The following is a 13,095-nucleotide window of genomic DNA, read 5'->3' as shown; positions in this document are numbered from 1 at the left end:
AGTAAATTTTTGCAATTCGTTCCAGTCATTGGCAGCAGAGAATTGTAAGGAAAGGCGACCAAAGTAGGGGTTGGCTTCAGGAGTGACCAATGAAATATACCTGCTGGAGCGGGTGCTACGGGTGGGGGCTGCTATTGTCACGAACGTTGTTGTAAGAATCGGACCAAAATGCAGCGTGGTTTGGGTTCATCATCTTTATTACGTGAACCGGCAAAAAACAATAAAGAACAAAACGAATGTGAAGCTATGCAGTGCTCAAGGCCACTATACACAAACAAGATCCCACACACAACAGGTGGAAAAAAGGCTGCCTAAATATGATCCCCAATCAGAGACAACGATAGACAGCTGCCTCTGATTGGGAACCACACTAGGCCAACCTAGAAACGAAAAACTAGTATGCCCACCCTGACCTAACCAAATAGAGAAATAAAAGGATTTCTCAGGTCAGGGCGTGACAGTATCCCCCCCAAAGGTGTGGACACTGGCCGCAAAACCTGACACTACAGCGGAGGGTCCGGGTGGGAATCCAGCCTCGGTGGCGGCCCCGGTGTGGGACGTCTCCCCACTCCGCTTACGGATCCGCCAGCTTAGGTGGCGACTCTGGTGTGGGGATCATCGCCGGAATCTCCGGACCATGGATCGTCACTGGAGGAACCGGCCGTGGATCGTCGCCGGAGGAACCGGACCGTGGATTGTTGCCGGAGGAACCGGACCGTGGATCGTTGCTGGATGCTCCGGACCGTGGATCGTCGCTGGATGCACCGGACCGTGGATCGTCGCCGGGGACTCCGGACCGTAGATCATTACTGGAGGCTTCGGGCCATGGATCATCACTGGAAGCTTCGGGCCATGGATCATTACTGGAAGCTCCGGACCGTGGATCATCGCCGGAAGCTCCGGACCGTGGAACGTCGCCGGAAACCCCGGACCGTAGATCGTCACCGGAAGCTCCGGACCGTGGAACATCGCCAGAGGAACCGGACCGTGGGTCGTCACTAGAGGCTCCGGGCCATGGATCATTACTGGAGGCTTCGGGCCATGGATCATCACTGGAAGCTTCGGGCCATGGATCATTACTGGAGGCTCCGGGCCATGGATCATCACTGGAAGCTTCGGGCCATGGATCATCACTGGAGGTCTGGAGCGCAGAGCTGGCATAACGTGTCCTGGACAGATAGCCACCTTCGCACGGCAAGTGTGGGGCGCTGGCACAGGACGTACTGGACTGTGGAGGCACACTGGAGACACTGTGCATAGAACCGGCACAGGACGTACCAGGCCGTGGAGGCGTACTGGAGACCAGGAGCACAGAGCCGGCACAACGTGTCCTGGACAGATGCCCACTTTCGCACGGCAAGTGCCGGGAGCCGACACAACGCGCACTGGGCTGTGGAGGCGCATTGGAGACACAGTGCGTAGAGTCGTAAAACATGGTACCTGAACGGTGACCCACTCCACACGGTGAGTACGGGGAGTTGTCTCTGGTTCACACCACCCCATGTCTCCCCCCCCCCCCCCCACCCCCCATATTTTTTTTTAGGCTGCCTCTCGGGCTTCCATCGTGGCCGCGAACCCCGGTGTCGTTGTTGCTCCTTCGCTGCCTCTGCCTGCTTCCATGGCAGGCTTCTGTCTCCTGCCATGATTTCGTCTCACGTCCAGGATTTCCTCCACTTCTGGCTATCCTCCCAGGCCCAGGATCCCTGCTCCTCCTGTGGGATCTTCTGTAACGATTGTTGTTGGAAGGATTGGACCAAGGTGCAGCGTGGAAGGCGTTCATCATATTTATTAACCTCTTAAAGCTAGGGGGCACTATTTTTGATATTTGGTAAAATAACATTCCCAAAGTAAACGGCCTATTTCTCAGGACCATATGCTAGAATATGCATATAATTGACAGATTAGGATAGAAAACACTCTAAAGTTTCCAAAACTGTCAAAATATTGTCTGTGGGTATAACAGAACTGATCTTGCAGGCGAAACCCTGAGGAAAATCAAACCAGGAAGTGGCTTCTATTTTGAAAACTCCATGTTCCATAGCCTGCCTGCTCCATTTTAAGGGATATCAAACAGATTCCTTTTCCTATCGCTTCCTCAAGGTGTCAGTCGATAGACATAGTTTCAGGCTTTTATTTTGAAAAATGAGCGAGAACGATAATATCGCGTCATTGTATGGCTGGGTGCCAGCAGCGTTTTGTAAGCGCAACAGAGTTTCTGCAGCCATTGCCGATCCCTCTCCTACTTAAAAAGACAGTTGCGGTTGATATATTATCAATTATATATTTTAAAAACAACGTGAGGATTGATTCTAAAAAACATTTGACATGTTTCTGTGGACATTACGGATACTATTTGGAATTTTCGTCTGCGTTGTCGTGACCGCTCTTTCCTGTGGATTACTGAACATAACGCGGCAAACAAACTGAGGTATTTTGGATATAAAAATAATCTTTATGGAACAAAAGGTACATTTATTGTGTAACTGGGAGTCTCGTGAGTGAAAACATCCGAAGATCATCAAAGGTAAAATATTCATTTGATTGCTTTTCTGATTTCCGTGACCAAGCTACTTGGTTGTTAGGTGTTCATAATGTTTTGTCGAGTGATCGATAGACTTACAAAAACGCTTAGATTGCTTTCGCTGTAAAGCACTTGTGAGTTCACAAATATATATTTTTTAGTAATATTATTTGAATGTGTCGCTCTACAATTTAGCGGTTGTTGATGAAAATTATCCCGTTAACGTGATTGCAGCCATAAGAAGTTCAACTAGATGATAGGAACACTGTGGACAAATTTCAGCAAGTTGCAACATTGAAATACAGAAATAACCACTTTTCCATAAACATGGTCTAAATCATGTTTGATGCACTCTGGATGCAATTTTTTTGCAGAACTGTTGAAACTAGATTAAATGAACACTGTGGACAATTTTCAGCAAGTTGCAACATTGAAATACAGAAATAACCACTTTTCCATAAACAAGGTCTTAAATCATGTTTGATGCACTCTGGATGTAATTTTGTTTTTGCAGAATTGTGTAACGGTGGGAGGGTGATGGGTGAGGAGTCAAAACGCAGAGAGCAAAGTAAACGGGAAAAACACTTTAATGTCCTTAAAGTAACAGGTCCAAAACATGGGTGAATACCCTAAAACACAGGTGCAAAACAAACCCAAAACCTAGTTACACAAACCCGGACAGCGAAAACCCAAAACCGACGATACACCACAAACGTAACAAACACAACAAGCCCGCACAAACACCAGCGGGCAAAACTAACTTAAATAACACCCATCCCAAAACCCCAACAAGGAACAGGTGAAAACAATTAGACAAAAACAAATGAAAAGGAAAAAGGGATCGGTGGCAGCTAATAGACCGGCAACGACAACCTCCGAGCGCCACCCGAGCAGGAAGGGGAGCCACCTTCGGTGGTATTCATGACAGTACCCCCCCCCCCCCCCCCCCCCCCCTGACTCGCGGCTCCCGCAGCGCGCCGACACCGGCCTCGGGGACGACCCGGGGGGCGATGCGCAGGGCGATCCGGATGGAGGCGATGGAACTCCTTTAGTATAGTGGGATCCAATATATCCCCCACCGGGACCCAGCACCTCTCCTCCGGCCCGTACCCCTCCCAGTCCATGAGGTACTGCAGGCCCCTCACCCGGCGTCTGGAGTCCAGAATGGACTGTATCGTGTACGCCGGGGACTCCTCGATGTCCAGAGGGGGCAGAGGGACCTCCAGAACCTCACTTTCCTGCATGGGACCAGCTACCACCGGCCTGAGGAGAGACACATGAAACGAGGGGTTAATACGATAATACGAAGGGAGTAACAATCGATAACACCTCGTTTATTCTCCTCAGGACTTTAAATGGCCCTACACACTGCGGACCCAGCTTCCGGCAAGGCAGGCGGAGGGGCAGGTTTCGGGTCGAGAGCCAGACCCTGTCCCCTGGTGCAAACACGGGGGCCTCACTGCGGTGACGGTCAGCGCTCTTCTTCTGCCGTCCACTCGCCTGACGCAATGACTCCTGGACGGCTCTCCAGGTCTCCTTAGAGCGCTGCACCCACTCCTCCATCGCAGGAGCCTCGGTCTGGCTCTGATGCCATAGTGTCAGAACCGGCTGGTACCCCAACACGCACTCAAACGGTGACATGTTGGTAGAGGAGTGGCTTAGTCCATCCAGGGGATGTATCTCGCCCACTCCCCTGGCCGGTCCTGGCAATACGACCGCAGAAACCTACCCACCTGGTTCACTCTCTCCACCTGCCCATTACTCTCCGGGTTCACCCGAGGTCAGGCTGACCGAGACCCCAGCCGCTCCATAAACACCTTCCATACTCTGGAGGTAAACTGGGGACCCCGATCAGAAACGATATCCTCGGGCACCCCGTAGTGCCGAAAGACATGGGTGAATAGTGCCTCCGCAGTCTGCAGGGCCGTAGGGAGACCGGGCAACGGGATAAGACGGCAGGACTTAGAGAACCGATCCACAACGATCAGGATCGTCGTGTTCCCCTGAGACAGGGGAAGATCCGTAAGAAAATCCACCGATAGATGGGACCACGGCCGTTGTGGAACGGGGAGGGGTTGTAATTTATCTCGTGGCAAATGCCTAGGAGCCTTACTCTGAGCGCACACCGAACAGGAGGAGACATAGAATCGCACGTCTCTCACCAAGGTAGGCCACCAGTACTTCCCTCTAAGACTTTGCACCGTCCTCGAAATACCCGGGTGACCTGAATAGGGTAGACTATGTACCCATCGAATCAATTGATCACGAACAGCGAGCGTGCCGGCACGTACCTACAACCCTCCGGGCACTGTGGAGGCGCAGGTTCCTCCCTTAGTGCCCGCTCGATGTCCGTGTCCACCTCCCATACTACCGGTGCTACCAGCTTGACAGCCGGAATGATGGGAGTAGGATTGATGGACCGGTCATCAGTGTCGTATAGGCAGGACAGCGCGTCGGCCTTAGTATTGAGGGAACCTGGTCGATACAAGATCGTAAAACGAAATCGGGTGAAATACATGGCCCACCTTGCCTGACAAGGATTCAGTCTCCTAGCTGATCGGATATACTCCAGGTTACGGTGGTCAGTCCAGATGAGGAAAGGGTGCTTAGCCCCCTCAAGCCAGTGTCTCCACACCTTCAGAGCCTTAACTATGGCCAACAACTCCCTATCCCCCACATCATAATTCCGCTCCGCTGCCCCGGGCTTCTTCGAAAAAAAAGCACAGGGGCGGAGCTTCGGTGGCGTACTCGAGCGCTAGGAGAGCACAGCTCCAACCCCAGCCTCGGATGCGTCCTCCTCAACTATGAATGCCAAAGAAGGGTCCGGATACGCCAACACTGGCGTGTCGGTGAACAGCGCCTTCAAACGACGGAACGCTCCGTCCGCCTCTGCTGACCACTGACCAAACGCACTGGCCCCCCCTTCAGCAGTGAGGTAATAGGGGCCGCCACCTGGCCAAAGCCCCGGATAAACCTCCGGTAGTAATTGGCAAACCTTAAAAACTGCTGCACCTCCTTTACCGTGGTGGGAGTCGGCCAATTACGCATGGCCTTGACGCGGTCACCCTCCATTACCACCCCCGAGTGGACATGCGATAACCCAGGAAGGAAACGGCTCGTTTGGAAAATTCACATTTCTCTGCCTTCACGTACAGGTCATGCTCCAGCAGTCGCCCAAGAACCTTGCGCACCATATGGCCAGATGTGGTACTAAACGCGGTTTTCCACTCATCTCCCTCCAGAATACGCACCAGATTATACGCGCTCCTGAGGTCCAGTTTCGTGAAAAATCGCGCCCCGTGAAATGATTCCACCGCCGTAGCGATGAGAGGTAGTGGGTAACTAAAACCCACAGTGATGGAATTTAGACCTTGATAATCAATACACAGACGCAAACCACCCTCCTTTTTCTTCACGAAAAAGAAACTCGAGGAGACGGGTGACATGAAGGACCGAATGTACCCCTGTCCCAGAGCCTCCGTGACATACAGTATGTCTCCATAGCCAACGTCTCCTCCTGGGACAACGGATACACGTGACTCCTGGAGAGTGCAGCGTTTACCTGGAGGTTTATCACGCAATCCCCCTGTCGATGGGGTGGTAATAAGGTCGCCTTCTTCTTACTGAAGGTGATAGCCAAATCGGCATACTCAGCAGGAATGTGCACGGTGGAAACCTGGTCTGAACTCTCCAACGTATGTCGCACCCATGGAAACTCCTAAACACCTGCCTGAACACTCATCAGACCACCCCTGGAGAGCTCCCTGTCTCCACGAAATTTTAGGATTGTGAATAGCCAGCCAGGGAATGGTGGAACTGACAGGACCCTTTCATAACGTCCGCGAGCAGCCAGCAGATGGTCTATCCGGATAGACATATCGATCAGCTCATCCAAGCTGAGCGTAGTGTCCCGACAAGCCAGCTCCCTGCGAACGTCCTCTCTTAGGCTACACCTGTAATGGTCTATCAGGGCCCTGTCGTTGCACCCAGCTCCAGCGGCTAAAGTCCGGAAATCCAACGCAAAGTCCTACGCGCTCCTCGTCCCCTGCCGGAGATGGAACAACCTCTCACCCGCCGCTTGGCCCTCCGGAGGATGATCGAACACAGCCCGGAAACGGCAGGTGAACTCCAGGTAGTGGCCCCTCGCTGATTCGGGCCCGAAACAGACGGAGTTGGCCCACTCCAGGGCCCTACCCGTCAGGCAGGAGACGAGGACACTCACGCTCTCCTCGTCCGAGGGAGCATGCCTAACGGTGGCCAGGTAGAGCTCTAGTTGTAGCAATCCCTGGCACCCGCCGCCGCTCCATCGTACTCCCTCGGAGGCGTGATGCGCAGAGCGCTGGCACCGGATCCCGCTGGAGGAGATGGTAGAGTTGCTGGTGGGAGGGTAGGTGGGGTAGTAGGGAGACCACTCTTCTCCCAACGGTCCATCCTCTCCATCATTTGATCAATTGCTGATTCGATGCGATGGAGGATGGACGTATGATGAAGGACTCTCTCCTCCATCGTGGGGAGAGGGGTGGTGGCTGCTCCTGCTGACTCCATCTGGTGGTGCGGGCTTCTGTAACGGTGGGTGAGTGATGGGTGAGGAGTCAAAACACAGAGAGCAAAGTAAACGGAAAAAACACTTTAATGTCCTTAATCAGACTCACTTTGACTTTATATAGTGCACCAAGAGATAGTTTCTCGATTATGACCATACCTGCCTGAGTACGCTTCAGGTGAGGAAAGTGAGACAGGTGCGGTTGATAGAGCTGTGAGTGAGTGTTTGCGCAATAGTTTTTCTTGAAGTATAATTTTGTTTTTTGCAGTTGAATAAGTTTAAGTTTGGTTCGTTCTACCCCCCTTGCAGTTTTGCTGCCTGGGGGAGAGTTTTGCTGCGTATTTTGGTTTATTATGACGGACAACATGGCAAAGAACAAGGGAATGGACAAGGACAAAGGCAATGTACAACGGACAAAACATGGACCTGAAGATGGGTTAAAATATGGCAAAGAAAGAACGGTGGTAATGGAATTGATGGGAGAAAACAGAATAACGACGATGGAATTACTCAAATCAATTAAGGAAGTGTTCGGAGAGGTGGTGGGGTGCCGAATAAAAGGAGACAGGAAATATGAAGTCACATGCGGGATGCAAAAGGAAAAGAGAAGTTAATGGATGGTTCCATGATGAAGGACACGAAGATAATGGCGAGAGACGTGATGACAAACGAACTAATAGTCTCGTTTATGAACTTGCCAGTTGATATTGAAGACGGCGCTATAATGGAGAAACTGCGCAGCTGGGGTGTAGCCGCCGTCACGGATATTCGAAGGAGAGTTTGGCCGGGGACGGAGATCGTGGATGGAACGAGATACTGTAAGGTGAAGTTCACTGCCGTACTCCACAAAGTTCGAGACACAGGAGTGGGGCGAATCTTTCAGGGTGATTCAGGACAAGCAGGTCAGGGTGTGTCGTCTGTGTATTCAACCTGGACATATTTTAAAAGACTGCCCTGACTTTAGGTGTTTTAAGTGCAGAAACCAGGGACACTATGCCAGAGAATGTGTCGGAGTAAGGGAGAGGGCAGTTTGCGGAGGATGCAGGTTAAGAACAGAGGAGTGCAAGTGTGGAGAGGTTTTGCCGGTGGAGAGAAGTCAAGAGCTATTCGATGAAGCAGCTGTATCACCGCTTGGTGAAGAAAATGACAGAGAAGAGGACGTGGAAAAGAGCGGAAATGAGGAGAGCGAGAAGGTGGCGAAGCAGAGGGAGGATGAAATAGGGAGCAGCATGGATTCAGAGATGAGAAGATGGAGCTTTCAGGATGAGGGGGGGAGTGGGCTGGGTGGAGGAGCTTCGGGAGGAGAGGAAGCGGAGGGGAGTGGGACGCTGACAACGATAGAGGAGTCGGAAATGGATACAGAAAGCACAACAGACACGGGAAAGAAGAAGTTGAGTTGGTTGGATGAGATGGATTTAGAGTTGGTTTCGGATACAGACGACACTGAAAAGGTAGACAGAATAAGAGGAGGCCTAAAGGAAGAGGAAAGCGGGGGACGTGAAAAAGGATGGAAAAGGGAAAAAACAAGTCAACAAGTAAAGGATAAAGAAGGTACATTTTTAAATGTTATTATCTATTTTAATGGTTAATTTTATGTCCCTAAATGTAAATGCTTTAAGGACAATGGACACATTTCAAAATATAGTTCAAATGAAGAACGTGGATATCTTGTGTTTACAAGAGACGCATTGGGACAATGATTGTGTATTGAAAGTAAAAAAAATATGGAGGGATTTTATTTTTGTGAATAATGGTAGGGGGAACTCTAGTGGCGTCGCTATTTTATTGAGGAAGGATGTGGTGGACAAAGTGGTACATATACATGATGATAACAATGGGAGGATTTTAGTTTTAGATTTTGAGTATATGGATATGATTTTTAGAATTATAAATGTTTATGCTCCAAATAACGAAATAGAGCGCAAGGTTTTATTTATTGAAGTGGGAGGATGGTGTGTGGGAAATTGCATTGTGGTGGGGGATTTTAATGGGAAAATGGACAGATTAGATATGACAAGGGGAGCTATCTTTAGAAATGATGCATCTAGGGGGGTTTTAAAGAAGGAGATGTTTGAGAAAAAACTTATTGACATATGGAGAGATGACAATCCCGATAAACGGACATTTTCTAGAAGGCAGGTGGTTTTGGGGGAATTAAAACAAACTAGAATAGATCTGGTTTTAGTTAAAGAAGGCGTAAGAGATTTTATGAAAGATATTAAGTATGTTTTTACAATTTTTAGTGACCATGCATATTTAATTTTCTCGGTGGGTTTAGAAAAGGAAGGAACAGGGGGTGCGTGGTGTATGAATTATAGTTATTTGGAGGATGAGGATTATTGTAAACAACTTAAATCTTTGATAACATGTGAAATGGAGGATAAGCAGAACGATAATGATTAGTGTTTATGGTGGGACAAGGTTAAGGAAAAAATAAAAGTTTTTAGTATAAGATATGCAAGGAAAAAGAGGTAGGATGAAAAGAAAAGAAAATGAGTTGAGAGCTAAATTGGATGAAGAAATGGGGAAATGTGACAGTGAACCTAATTATAATATAGAAAAGTTTTTAGAGTTGAAAGCTAAATTGAGTAAATATGACATAGATAAGTGTAAGGGGGCTATTATAAGTATTTTTTGGAGGGGGAGAAATGCACTTTTTTTCTAGGATTAGAGAAGAGTACTCAAAGAAGAATATATCTTAGACAGATTGAAAATGTAAAGGGTGAAGTAGTAGATGATTATGTAGAGATTTTAGAGACCGTGCAGAATTTTTATAGGGACTTATTTAAGAAAGGGGAGGTGGATGAGGGGTGTGTACAGGAGATTTTAGAATGTGTGGAGGTGAAAATTAATGTAGAGGTTAAGTTGATGTGTGATGGGACGATTGCAGTAAATTAAGTTATAGATGCGATTAAGGATTTACAGGTGAATAAGAGCCCTGGTGTAGATGGGATCATTGCAGAGTTTTATAAAATGTATGAAAGTCTTTTAGCACCTATTTTATTGGAGGTTTACCACTATGTGGAGGAGAATGACTGTGTTTCAGAATCAATGGTGACAGGGATGATAACTATTTTATATAAAAACAAAGGGAGTAAGGTAAAATTGGAAAATTGTAGGCCTATTAGTTTATTGAATGTGGATTACAAGATTTTTGCCAAAATGTTAGTGAATAGGATGAAGAGAGTTTTACATGATATTATTGCACCAACACAGAATTATAGTGTTCCTGGGAGGGATATAGCTGACACAATTAATACAATTAGAGACGTGATACACAAAATGAATGGGGATAAGATTAAGCATAGATTAAAATAAGGCTTTTGATAGGGTAGAACATGATTTTCTGTTTAAGGTTTTGGAAAGATTTAGCTTTGGTAATAAAATAATAGGGTGGATTAGATTAAGTTACGAGGAGGGGGGTTTGAAGTTGGTGGATTTAAGGGTAAGGAAAATAGCAATAAGAGTGAAAATGGGAAATAAATATTTATATGGTGAATTGGATTATGGGTGGAAAAGGTTTTTTAAAGAGTATTTGAATAAGGTTGGGAGGATTGGGGATAATGGTTTATTGATGTGTGTGAAACAGGAAATGTTAGAAAATATACCGTTGTTTTATAAAGAAGTTTTTGAGGCTTGGGGGCAATTTTTACCACATATTTCTTATGATTGTAAAATGTTGAAAATATTTTAAATCAGCCAATCTTTTTGAATCCTAAGATCAAGTATAATAATACAATGTTGTTTTGTAAATATTTTATGAGGGCTGGTATGAGACAGATTTGTGATATTTTATATGAAGTCATTCCAGGGTTTCATCCTGTACAGGCTATTTATGATAATGTGGTTGAAATAGATGAAGAGATAAGTAAAACTACTGTGGAGAATATGTACAAGAAAATATTAGGATGTATTCCTGGGGAGTGGGTGATTTTAATAAATAAAGAGGTGGTCAAAAGATCTAGGGGTTTACCGGTTTTATATTATGAAAGTAATGGGGAGAAACATGATTTGTCAGGTTTAAAAGTTAAAATGGTTTATAGTAAATGTATTTTAAAAGAGATAAAAGTTCCTGCTTCTGAAAAAGTGTGTTCTAGGGTGTTTGCAAATATGGATGTGAAATCAATATGGAAGAATGTAAATGTAAAATAGAGTGTGAAGACAATGATTTTAAATTGAAACATAATAGGATTTTTACAAATATGGTTTTGCATCAAATAAATAGGGATATTAAAAGAGTGTGATATTTGTGGTACGGGGGTGGAAAATGTTATGCACTTTTCTTGTCGAATGTAGCAGGTTAAAAGATTTATGAGTTTTTAAAAGGACTTTTAGTAAAATATTGGGGGGAGGAGATTTTTAATGGGGTGGAATGGAGGAGATTCTTTCTTTTTGGTATTAATGGGAAAAGTAAAGTTTTGAATTTTTATTTGGTTAATTATGTTTTAAGTCATGCTAGGTATGCTGTAAGATTAAGAAGGAACATGGGTCATTTTGAACGGAAATGTGTGAGTGTGGAAGGTCTTTTTAGGAGGATTTTAGAAAAGGATATAGATAATATATAAATATGGTGGAGGATATTTTGAAAAACTGTTTGTGTGGAGGAGTCATTTTATTGAAATAATGTCAAATGGGAAACTTGTATTTAATTATTAATTGGTATTAGTGAATGATTGTGTTTTTATTCTATTATTTTTCTTAAAAAAGGATGAATTGTAAAAGGGTGAATTGTTCATCCTTATTTATTATTGACTGAATGTTGCAAATATTGTGTGTTTTTTTTTCACAATAAAAGATCAAAAATAAAAGAAAATGGTAGAGTGCTTGCTTAGCATGTGAGAGGTAGTGGGATCGATGCCCGCATTCTCCAAAAACACTTTGTTTTTGTGGATCCAAGAAAGCTCCAGTTCACACTTCATGCAGCCTTGTCTAACAACAACCTACTGTCATGTAAAAATGACAAGCAACTTTCATGTAACGCTGATGTCACAATGTCAGATGAAAAAGAAAGACATTACTTGCTTTCAGAGGAGCAGCGTAGCACACACCATTGAGGCCCACAAACAAAGCTGTGGGCAGTTTCCTTGAATGCCCCGCTAGACCGTAGCTTGCTCGGTCTGAGCTCAGCGACTATGAAAAAGTACGCCCATAATGAAGCCTGGCCCTAAATTGCAGGTGCTTTTGGGTGACAATGGGAGAACAGTTAGGGTTAGAAGCACAATTCGACCTCAGGAACATTCCTGAGGTCCTCCCGATCTGTGCAAGCCAAATAAGGTGTTTACATCAAACAGTTTTCAATGAATTCTCTCCCCATAGGAATACATTGCCTGCTCCCCTAAATTCAACCTGAAGACGATGTGGGTTATGAATGTCTTATTAACCTGTCTTCGATGACAATCCATCAGGCTTCAGTTTGTGATAAATTGTGCATTCAACCCTGTGTAAATCGGTCAGTTCTTAACGTAAACACTTAAAACTTAGGATTCTGTAAAAGTATACCCCAATCAGGATATGTGTTTACTTACAGCTTCCTGTGCCAACCGGAAGTGCCTTAAAATGGTGTCATAGGGGCTGTTTCCACTTAGTTAAAAAAGGTCAGATCTTTTCAAAACGTCATGTGTGGTTAGGTAACCCCATGAACTGTAAATCAGTAATTTCTCCCATAAAATGTCCAAGAAAAACTCACACACACACAGCTAGGATGGAGGGACACAGTGTGGTGCGTAGAGACAGACAGAGCCTGCAATAGTTACCTTTGTTCGAACTATAAAAGAACCACCAGACCTAGAGTTCTGAAATGTTAGAAACCTGTTCTAGAGCTCAAGTCGATAGTGCACAGTGAGTTATGTGGCTCTAGAAGGTTCTCGGACCTAGAAACAGCCTCGTACATTTGTAATAACTTCAATTCCTTTTGACCATTATGAAAATGACGACATTTAGATAAGTTCCAGAGTTGCAATACTAGGTGCATTGAAACCAGCTCGGCCCATAGAGACGGACCCCAACGTTTCTGTCCGATAGCTCAGTCAAG

This window comes from Oncorhynchus clarkii, chromosome 18, assembly GCF_045791955.1.
Source record: "Oncorhynchus clarkii lewisi isolate Uvic-CL-2024 chromosome 18, UVic_Ocla_1.0, whole genome shotgun sequence".
In the NCBI taxonomy this organism is placed as follows: domain Eukaryota; kingdom Metazoa; phylum Chordata; class Actinopteri; order Salmoniformes; family Salmonidae; genus Oncorhynchus; species Oncorhynchus clarkii.
The sequence above is the reverse complement of the archived record's forward strand: the minus strand, read 5'-3'. Positions refer to the sequence as shown.